Below are 11,741 nucleotides of genomic sequence, written 5' to 3'. Positions count from 1 at the left end.
CCGGTGATCTGTACTTCTTTAACATACTCCTGTATTGTCCCCAACCAGGGAGGGCCTATGCACTCTCCCAGGACCACTCCAGGCTTGTCATCAGCTGACTGACTCCCATGCCTGCTCACTGCTGAGTGTGGTGACACCCACCTTTAATCTCAGTACTCAGGAGGCAGAGACATGTGAATCTCTGTGAGTTCAGGCCAGCCTGGTCTACAGAGTGAGTTCAAGACCAGCTTGGGTTATGTAGCAAAACCTTGTCTCTTTAAAAAAAAAAGCGGGGGGGGGGGGGGCTGAAGAGATGACTCGGTTACATATACTACTCTTCCAGAGGACCCCAAATCAGTTTTAATAACCCACAATAGGAGTCTGACAACTGCCCATGACTCCAGCTCCAGGGGATCCGATGCCCCTTTCTGGTCTCCATAGGTACCCACATGCAAGTAAATAAAAATTTAAAAGTCTTTGAAAACAACAACAACATCCTCTCCCTTGGAGCCTTCAGTGTGAAGGCTTTTCGGCACCTTGCCCTGGCTTTCGGCTCTACCAAGATGGTCATCTTCTCCTGGGGCCTTTCTGAGCACTGGTTTCTTTGTCTATGGAATATGCAGCATCACTTAGCCTAGAGGATTTAATTTCTTTAGAAGACTCAAGCATCCTAACTGGCTAGCATAACTGGGGTATGTATTAGGATGCCACACGGGGAGCCACTATTTTAGGGGGACTGATTTTTTTTTTATTGTTCTTGTCATCCTTGCATCTAGAGCACTGCATGCTGGTCCCACACGGCGTGCCTCACACTGATGTCCACTCTTTCAGTCGCCTGCCTTCAGATCCCCCGAGACGGCCGGAGAATGTCATTCTAAGTGAGAGGCATCAGCTGGCATCCCAGGTGCTGGAAACTGGGATTAAGTGGAAAGGACTGGAATCAGAGGAGAATGTGGCTGAGAGGAACCACGGGAGTGACATGCATCTGGGCGACCTCGGGTAAGGCAGACCAACTCTCTCTTCTTATGTCTCCCTGAGCTGCAAAATGGAAGAAAATATATTTATCTGAGGTGGTTGTATCATTTTATGTTATAGTCACAACACAGTCTGCTAATATGTCTGCTGGACCTGGCAGACAGTGGGACATCCAAGCGCAGGGATAGGAGAAGGAGAAGAAGCAGAAGGGGAGGAAGGGAAGTGGATGTAATTGAAGGTACATTGAATCTACCAAATTGAACCATTCCATGGGTGGAAAGAAAGGTTTATTGGGGAACCAAACTGCTGGGGCTGTCTCTTGGTGGCAGGGGTGGGGAAGCAGAGGACAACAAAACAGCGGGGTTGGGGGGAAGCCTTGTCAGTTTTAAGAGGACAGGTCGCAAAGAGTGGGGTGGGGGGCAGCATGCAAGCCAGAACAGCCTGAGGGATATGGTGGGGACTTGGATGTCGCAGGCCTTCAGGGTTAATCAGGAACTAGATGCCCATTGCTGGACAGAGTTGCTGTAGGTGGCAGATAAGGAAAGCAATGGCTTCTGATGAACAGATGCCACTTCATGGATTTCTGGGGATGCCGAGGTTAGGTTTCTATTTACCTGATTGCAATCCTTCTGTTTACCCGGTAAGGACAGCCTAAGCTAGCCCAGACTGTCCATTAGAACTCTGTCAGCGGCACTGCCATTTGGGGGGCCAGCTTTGGACCCAACACTGGAGACAGCACCATGGACTGAGGGAATGGGAACAAGAATGAAGTCTGGATGGGGGGAGTATGGACAAGGACTCATGGCCTGAGCATTTCATTAGGTTGGAGGGAAGGTCTCAGTGAGGGCTGGCCATTTACCCCTGACCCCTCTGCCTCTGCCCTCGTGCAGGAAACACTGGGGTGCACCGCCTTATACCACCTGTGAAGTAGCTTGTGGTCAGCAGCAAGGCTAGCCAGGGTGGGCACTGAGTACTCTCGCCAAGCTGTTTCCTTGCACTGGGCTATTTGGAAGGATAAGACTGAAGGGGACACAGTATCATGGGACACTAAATGTTTTATTCATTTCTTTCCAAATTTGTCTAGCCTGGCTCAGTTTGGAAAATTCAGCTAGGTGATAGATCCTGACGGTTCTTGTAGTGTTAAGAACCAATGGGAGTTGGGCGTTTCAATACCAACTGTGGTGTGGATGGCATCTTTTTGAGGGTCATGCAAGCTTAGAGAATGTGTCCTGAGGACTCAGCTGATTTCATTTCCCTGTCTGTCACCTTCCTTCCTTCCTTCCTTCCTTCCTTCCTTCCTTCCTTCCTTCCTTTTATCAACTATTTGTTTTTGCTTGTTTGAGATACGCTCTATAGCTCAGTGTCACAGATAGACAATGTCACAGGTGGGCATTGATGTCACAGACGGGCATTGATGTAACAGATAGGCATTGGTGTCACAGATGGGCAGTGATGTCACAGATGTGCAATATCAGACATGGATGGTCACATTTGTGTCTTTCCACAATGTCAGAATTTATTGAAAAACAAGGTCACAAGGCACAGTTATCTCAATGGCAGCTATTTGCCAGACACCCCTGCTTTCCTTGGCAATCTCAGCCGAGGCAAACACAGGTTCTCTCATTCTAATCTTATTACTTATAGTAACCCAATGCTCACAGATTCCATAACACACAATAAACATACACACACACACACACACACACACACACACACATATATAATCTTAGTTACTTTACTGTTGCTATAAAGAGACACCATGACCAAGACAACCTACAGAAGGAAACATTTAGTTGGGGGCTTCTTTACAGTTTCATAGTCCATGGTCATCATGGTTTGAAGCATGCCGGCGTACAGGCAGATGTGGTGCTGGAGAGTAGCTGAGAGATTACATCCTGATGCCAGGCATGAAAGGGGCAGGGCAAGTCATGGGCTTTTGATTTCAAAGCTCTCCCTCAGTCACACACCACTTTCAACAAGGCCACCTCCTCATCCTTCCTAAACAATCTACCAACTGGGAACAGAACATTCAAATATGTGAGTCTGTGAAGGCCGTTCTTATTCAAACCACCACACATAAGTTACAGAAGGGCTGTGACTTTGGGAAGACGCATTAGTGGCTAGCAGCAGGTCGAGAATGAAGCTGTAGAGGTGAAAGCACAGGTGCAGGTCCAGATGATGGATGGACAGATGGATGGTAGGTTCAAATGGGTGAAAAAAAAAAGGAGAGACAAACAACGGCTGAGTAGACAATGTCACTAGCTGGAGCCTGGGGACAGTGAAGAGTTCCCCACTGGTCACTGATGCACACACCAGGTGGCCAGATGATAGGTTGGTGGGGGCTCCAGCTCTGGCAGTCCTAGGTGTCCACCTCTTAATTAATTGGCTCCAAGTGAGGCTGTTACAAAGGGAAGTATACCTTCCCTCTGATGTACTCAATAAGTTATTGGGTCTGGTTTGCCTAATGTGAATTTAATATGCTCATAGGCCCTTATGGTTAGAAATCACACTGATGAATCTATAGGGTGGTGCCTTTTCTAGTCCCTGGACATTTATTAGTCTGTGCTGTGTGGATGGTGCTGAATAGATGGTCCTCTTTACAAGTCTCTCATCTTTAGGATGAAACAGCTGCCTGTAAAATGGAGTCCCTTATGTCAAGGCACACTGTGGGAAACCACTGTTGTACACAGTGTGAAGTAACAGAGTAGAGCACAGCTTGTTCTCAGTACTCAGGTTGACTTCAAACTCAATGTAGCTTAAGATGACCTTGAACTTCTGATATTCCTTTTTTTTTTTTTTTTGGTTTTTCGAGACAGGGTTTCTCTGTATAGCCCTGGCTGTCCTGGAACTCACTTTGTAGACCAGGCTGGCCTCGAACTCAGAAATCCGCCTGCCTCTGCCTCCCGAGTGCTGGGATTAAAGGCGTGCGCCACCACGCCCGGCAGAACTTCTGATATTCCTGTCCCTTCCTCCCGGTGCCAGACTTCCAGACATGTCACTGCCACATCTGGTTTACACAGTGTTGGGGTTGAACCCAGGACTTTGTGCACAGTGGACAAGTACTTTACAAACCGAGATTCAGTCCTAGCCTTCCTCTGTTATTTTTAAGCAGAGGTAGAAATGGAAGCTCCTAGAAGTCAATGACTCCCCCAGGGCCACACTGCCAGTCTGGTGCTTGCCCTCCGAGCCAGCCCATCATACCAGCTTGCTTTTCTTCCCTTCTCCTTTCCCGTTTCACCTTCAGTTGTGCTCCTTGATCTCTGACTTCTTGTCAGCTGTGATTAATGAGGAAGGCTCCCGAATACATGACTCCCTTCTGTACCCAGTTTACGACAAACAGATTAGACTGTTTAAGTCAGAAATAATGCTATTTAGCAAAGCTGGATTTAGTGATGGCAGAAATTAGGGAGATTAATTTAGAGGTAAGAAGAGAGCGACAGTCATAGATCAACACCTGAAAAGTCGCGCCGCCTATACACATCCCTAATTGAGAAGAATGTGGAAGATTCCATCCGTGAAATTCAATTATCATGCAAGCCAAGTGGAAGCGCTTCCCCGGGGAAGGAACCCAGCAGCCGCATCAAAACGACCCCACCTGTCTGTTTTCATGTCAAAAGAGTGAGAAGTCTGGGTGATGAAATAGAGAGCACACATCAGCTTAATGAAAATTTCCAGGGGTCCCTGCCTGTAATGGGAGTCCCATCCCTCGGCTCGCCTAGCTCTTGTCATGTCAGCACTGCTATTGGAGACTGATGGCAGACAGACCTGCCACCCCATCTTGACACTCCATTGTGTCCCTGAGTCAAAGCAGGGCAGGGCTGGATGGAGTTTGCCAATGACAGCTCTCCAGCCCGGTGCCCCTTCCTCTGACTGGGGTCTTCTCACTGGCGTGATCAGCAAAGAAAACCCTTCAAGACAACAACTGTAACGATTACCAATGAACCAATGGCAATTGACTGGCTTGTTAGCTGCAGGAGGGGGTGGGGTGTGGCAAGCTGGGCGGGGAAACCTCCTCAGCTCTAGCTTTGTCCCCTGGGTGCTGTGGAACATTCACTCTTGCAACCTGTGATCTCGAGGCAGGTGGGGCGCACTGAGTCCTTTTGGGTTAACTGCCTTGTGGTGTTGGTGGTGAATAAAATCTTGTTCCCTTCTGGAGCACAGAGGCTTTATATCATCTGCAAAGTGCTTTCTCATCCATCAGCTCAGAAAAGCCCTGGGATCATGTTTCTCATTATACAGAGGAAGAGGTTGAAGTTAAGCGATTGCTAGATTCCCTTCTAATGTGTCCATTTAGACTTTAGAGGAAGGCAGAGACTCAGTCTCTGGGGAGTTGTATTCTGGTGGGGAGGATTAGACATAGAGGGGTGTGAAGGTCACCAAAGGTCAAGTGCAAAGGGTTATGGGAGAGGGGTGCTTTAGGAGAAGCCAAGGATGGGAGAGGTGGTGTGGTCCCTCCGGGGACTGGGGTAAAGTCTGTCCTGGTTACCATAGCAACTCACATGTTTGGCAGAGTGGTTTTTTCAGAAGTAGCTGGTTAAGAAAGAAATGAAGGAAGGATGATGGTGTCTTTTGAGAAAGGCATTAGAGGTGAAGAGACACTGGAGAATTTGAAGGAGAAGAGGCAAGTCATGACGTACTGACAAAGAGCACAGGAATCCGAAAACCGGCATGTGGCCCTGAGGACAGGCGGCTCTTGGTGCTATCTGTGAGCGTGTGTCCGACCGAGTCTCTTCTTTACTGTCTCATCTTATGTAGGGTGACAGTCGGGACAGCTCCTTCACACCCAGCCCCCTTCTCTCAACAGCACCGGGAGCGTTGCTTTACAGACCATCTGTGCCTCTTCCTTTGACTTTTCAAATTGTTCTCTCTCCCTCTCAAGAGAGACTTTGCCTTCTAGTGGCTAGTTCCAGATACAGGCAGGGCTGCCGGAGAAGAGCAAGCCCTGCGTGCATGTATATATACACGTGTGTGGAAGGGCGGTATATCGTTGGACACGATGTTCAGCGGACAGTGACCACCCATGAAAGTGGCTCTTCACACTGCGTTGTTTTGAGTGCCCCTGTGCCTCAGTCTGGAAGGGAGGTGAATGGGATACTTTTCTCAGTGCTGTGACCAGACAAGGATCTTGAGGGAGGAAGGGTTTTATCTGGGGTCATGGTGGGATGGCATGGGCCAGGAGACTGCTTGCTTACATCTGGGCAGATCAGGAAGCACAGGGAGATGACTTCTGGTGCTCAGCTCTGTTTTTCTTTTTCATTCAGTCCAGAACCCCTGCCCATGGGATGTACCAGCCACCTTCAGGGTGAGTCTACCCCCTAAGTGACGCCTCCCTGGAAGCACACTCACAGGCATGTCCAGAGGTGTGTTTTCTAGGTGAGTCTGAATCCTGTACAGTAGACAACCACAGGAGAGCCTCCCCACACCCACTGCCATCCCTGAGCGGAAAGGGTTGATGGCGGCGTGTCCTCATTTCTCTGCATCCCAGCTTTACCATTTGTGTCTGGGCCAAGTGGCTCAGGCAGCCACAAGAACAGTCTAAAAGGCAAAGACTCATCAAGGAGAAAGCAGAGAAGGTCAGCCCGTCTCTAATGATAGCGCTGTCATTTCCAACCCATCACCTCAAAATAATAGCGCAACTGTCCGGTCTGCTCTGCTCTGCTCGGGAGGAGGTTCCCGGAAAACTTGGATGTCTCTGTGGCAGGGACTATTAGTCCTTCTCCATTACAATCCCTCTCTGTGCCTCCCAGGCTGAGCCCCAAGGAGGGTACTGCCCTTTCCCATGGTTCACCAGGTTAAGGTAGGTCCCTAGGAGGTAACAGGAGGTGAGAGATTGGAAAGAGAGGGAAGCCAGGGTATTACCTCTTTGCTCCCTTCCTGCTTTGGCATGTCTCTGGTAGGGTATGGGTTCTTTGTGGCCATGACATGTTGCAGTTGCTTCTTTGTAGTGTCAGCTTTCCCTAAGCCCTTTGCCTGTTTTGGTCCTGGGGACTGTGGCTCCCACTGTGGTTGGCGGGTGGGATTCTCAGCCTCCTCATTTCATTAGGGATTCCCCTCTTAAAGACTCTTCCCCAGAAGAGTCTTTAATCCCAGCACTCAGGAGACAGAGGCAGGCGGATTTCTGAGGTCGAGGACAGCCTGGTCTACAAAGTGAGTTCTAGGACAGCCAGAGCTATACAGAGAAACCCTGTCTTGAAAACAAAACAAAAAACAAAAAACCAACCAACCAAACAAAAAGACTCTTCCATGGGTATATTTCTATTTGGCATCTGTCAAGTATCTACTTGGCATCAGGAGGGAGGGAAGGCTCATGAGACTTCAGGACAGGGTATCAATGGACCTATCTGTATGTCGTGTGTCTCCTGCAGGTGATAACAGCCACTGGAATTCAAGATGGCAGTAGCTTTGCCCACGCTGACATAAACAGCTATACAACAGAGCTCAGGATAGGAAAGAACTCTAGGACCGTGGAACTGCCAGTTGATTTCCCACTGGAGTTGGGGTAGGCTTTTGAGCTATCTCTTGTCCTTGTAAACAACCCCCACCAATATTCCTGTTAGTAATCCCAATAAAAACTCACTGGGACAAGTTGGACATTGGCACAGTCCTTACTTTGGTCAGGTGTGGGTTCCCTTTCTGGGGTGAATTGGTGTGTGTGTGTGTGTGTGTGTGTCTGAAGGGAACCTGGTACTCACAGTACTCATAGGTTAGGCTGGCTGCCCAGCGAATCTCCAGGGAGTTCACCTAGAATTACAGGCAAGTCACCACACCTGCCTTTTAAAAAACAAAACAAAGTAAAACAAAACCAACAAAAAATATGGTTGTGGGGATCTGAACTCACCTTCTCATTGTTAGCAATTCCTCTAGGCTCTGCCCAACAGTTACCTAGCAACACAGGCCTGCCTGCCAGGTACAAGCCAGGATCCAGGATCTCTCTCTCTCTCTCTCTCTCTCTCTCTCTCTCTCTCTCTCTCTCTCTCTCTCTCACCCCCACACCATGTTCCCAGCCAGCCTCTTCTCTTCATTCTCTTTCTCTTCTCTCTCTCTCTTTCTGTCCTTCTCTGTCCCGTCCTTTCTCTGCCTCTACCCCTTCTCTGGGTCCCCTTCCCCCAAATAAACTCCCTTTAATACTAAGCCTGTCTTATGCCCCCCTCAGGGGGATGCCTCAGCATGGGTCCCCTGAGGTGCTCCCTCCCTCCACACCGGTGCTTTTATAAAACAAAACATTCGTGCATGACTTCCATCCAGGACATGCACCTGATGTTCAACATAGGCTCTTGTTCATCCACCTCTTCAGCTCTTGTCCAGAGGTCAGGGGTCATGAAGAAGTGCAATGGCAGCTGTCCTCTTCCTTCTATCCTAAGTTCTGGTCCTACTCCAAGAATGACTCCCAAGGTGACCCTGGACATCTGGAGTTACTCTCCTTGCCTCAATGTCCTCACTTGCAGGTGAAAGTGACACCCCAGAGAACTGGCCAAGCATGAGGACCTGGGTCAGGTGTTGCTAGAGTGCACCCTCACACGGAGCCTGCCTGCGATCACGTGATCACACTGTCTTCTCCCCTTGCCCTGTGCCACTGGATGGGAACCCATCTATCACACCGAGCCATTGGCTTCTTCTCCTACCATCCCTGCTGCTCAACTGTAAGAAAATTGAAAGACAAGAGGCAGCTAACCGGGCATTTATCCTTGTTTCTGTGACTTGTAGCAGGAACTGAAGGATAGCCTTGTGGGGTGCACACCTACAGTATCATGATCACAGACGGCACTATAGACAGCCAAGAACACGGACGAGGCCAGGGAAGAAAGGGTCTGAGTCAGGGTGAGGGGCAGTGGTAGGTTATGACACCAGGCAATATGAATTCTGGCATTCAGTCTGCCTGTTGTCTTCTCTGGGCATGACTCTGGGAAGGCGTCACCTTTAGGCCTCAGCGTCTTCATCTTTAAAATGGCAGATTGCTATGACTGGCCTCAACAAATGCTTTGGTGACTGTGAGAGACACAGAGATTAATACCAGGGTGGGCAGGGGCTTCATAGAGAACAACCACTTCTGAGGAGCTGGGGCCAGGGATACTCCAGGTGACAGTGTTGGCATAGAGTCCCTTGCCTACAGAAGGCCATTTGGAAGGACTTTCATGACCTGGCTCACTACTTGGTCCTCAGTCTCTGCATCTCTAAAATGGGACTGGCACCATGGGGCTTTGGGAAGTACAGAAGGAGCCAGAGGGTTGTGATAACCGGGGGACACACATTTGGAGGCCAGTGGGTCAGTGGAACAGAAGATTGGGAAAGGGCCTCTATGGTGGCTTCCCCTGGGTGGTTTTAGGATGTCATTGTTGTTTCCTCCTACTTCCTGTCTTCCTTATGAGACGACTAGCAGTCCTCTACTTCATTGGTATCAGATTTAGTCCTGTGATTTGCTTTAGCCAATGACTGGGGTTAGATTTGAGCCCAGTAGCTCAGGAGAAGAGCAAGTGATACTGAAATGTGGGACAGGTCTGTCCTTAAAGACAAACTATGGCTTTTTTGTAGTAACAGGGATATCTGTGTTCGCTTTATCCATCTCCAGCTAGACCCCTGTGCTGCAGTCTTGATCCAGTCCTGAGGGGTGGCTGGCCCCCCTTGAGGGTGGTGTGTTGGGGATCATATACTTATGGCTCACAGTGGATTCCAGTCACACTTAAGAGTCAACTTCATTTCAAACGTTGGACTGGAAGGGGTGACTTAGGGACCCTAGAAAGGTCTTATGGGTAAGTTTGAAACTGGTGCCAGCAAACCAAAGACATCAGAAACCCTTGGGAGCCTGTTGAAATGTCTCTGTGAGGGCTGAGGAGATGGGTTAGTCAGTAAAATGCTTGCCATGCAAGCACGAAGATCTGAATCCCGTGCCCTGAACACACATAAAAAAATCTGGCCACAGTGTTAGGAAGTGCCTGGAAGGTACAGACAGACAGATAGATCCTGGGGTTCACTGGTCGGCTAACCCAGCCTCATTGGTAAGCTCCAGGTCCCAGTGAGAGACCTTGTCTCAAAAGCCAAGATGGATGCACTCTGAGGGATAACCCCTGAAGTTGACCTTTGACCTACAGATATATGCACATCCTCACAAGTGCACCCACATAAACATGTATGCACATGTACAGATATACACAAAGAACCTTAAAAGTACATTACAGTGTCTCATCTAAACCCAGAAGCCCAGGGGTGCCTGTTCTAAAGCTCTAGCTCAGATTGGGGTGGCGAGGGGTCCTCTTACTGTAAAGAAAAAGGAAGACCCAGACCACCAAGTCCTTGCTACAGCCCCCTGCACAGTCCTCTAGGCTGACACTGCCTCTCCTAGGTGACACAGCATGATCCAGGTCATCCTTCCTGCAGCCAACCTGACGGAAGCGGCTGCTGCTTTGGAAAAAAAAATTATGATGAGTACAGAATTTATAATCTGGCGGATTCAGCAGATATTTGTATGTTTCGCTGAAATGCGCACTTTCAGATCGATTCCACACTGTATCTTCTTCAAATTATTATTCTAAGCTTGCAAAATGGAGTTTACTACTGACACAAAAATAATAAACTCAGGAAACCTTTCATTATTCTTCCCTCTCCAGAGTCTGCTGAGGGTTTAAGAAGATGAGAAAAGTCTGGAACAAATCCTGGACTTCTGGCAAAGAGATTGGAAGCGTGGCATGGCCAGTGCCGGACACAGGGGCTCCATGGGGTGGGCTGGAGGGAGGTGGTAGTTCCTTTTCTGGAGCCAGGACACAGTTCCCTGGGTTACTAGCTTCAAGGAGGATGGCTGGTTTTGCTGTTCATTGTGACAGAGGAGAGGGAGGCTTCAGAGAGGACAGGAAGCAGAGAGAACCAGGAAGGAGTCAGGGCAAGGTGAACCCTTAAGAGGTACTTCCTCTGGCCCTGTTTCCCAAAGTTCCCACCACTTCCTGCTAGCAATGACTCCTCTTATTGTGATCAAATACCTAACTGAAGCAGCTTTAGGAGTGTGTGTGTTACTTGACACAGGTTTCAGAGGAGACCAATCCCCATGGCCAGCAAGATGTGGGAGCATGAGGCAGCAGGACAGAGCTGTAACATTCTAAGGCTAGTCGGGGGGAGGGGGCACTTTCACCAACTGGGTCTTGCAACCTGCCCAAAAGAGCACCACCAACTGGGTACCAGGTCCTCAACACATGAACCTGTGGGGGACATTGCAGGTTCAATCTTTAAGGATGCTCGTTTTGAGGTGTGTGGAGGAAAATCTCAGGGACAGTAGTGGATAGAGGCCAAGCAAGCCTAGGCCTTACTTAGGAGTTTGAACTTTCCCAAGACAGATGAGATATTCCAGAGATGGACTTTTCCATGAAAAGGACAGATCTCAGCTGTTTCTTGATCTCTTAGCAGAAACTGAGGGTAGGATGGGGAAGGAACTGTACACAACAAGATACTGGTTTGTCTGTCTGTCCGTCCATCCATCCATGCATCCATCCATCCATCTGTCCATCCATCCATCCATCCATCCATCCATCCATCCATCCATCCATCCATCCATCTATCTGTCCATCCACCTATCTACCTATCCATCTATCCATCTATCCATCTATCCATCCATCCATCCATCCATCCATCCATCCATCCATCCATCCATCCATCCATCCATCTATCTATCTATCTATCTATCTATCTATCTATCTATCTATCTATCTATCTATCTATCCATCCACCTATCTATCTGTTTGTCTGTCTCTCTGCCTGTCCATCTGTCCATTCATCTGTCCTTTCATCTGTCCATCCACCTATTT

Source organism: Mus caroli, unplaced genomic scaffold (assembly GCF_978045245.1).
Source record: "Mus caroli unplaced genomic scaffold, Mus_caroli_1 scaffold_6, whole genome shotgun sequence".
Classification (NCBI taxonomy): domain Eukaryota; kingdom Metazoa; phylum Chordata; class Mammalia; order Rodentia; family Muridae; genus Mus; species Mus caroli.
The sequence above is the reverse complement of the archived record's forward strand: the minus strand, read 5'-3'. Positions refer to the sequence as shown.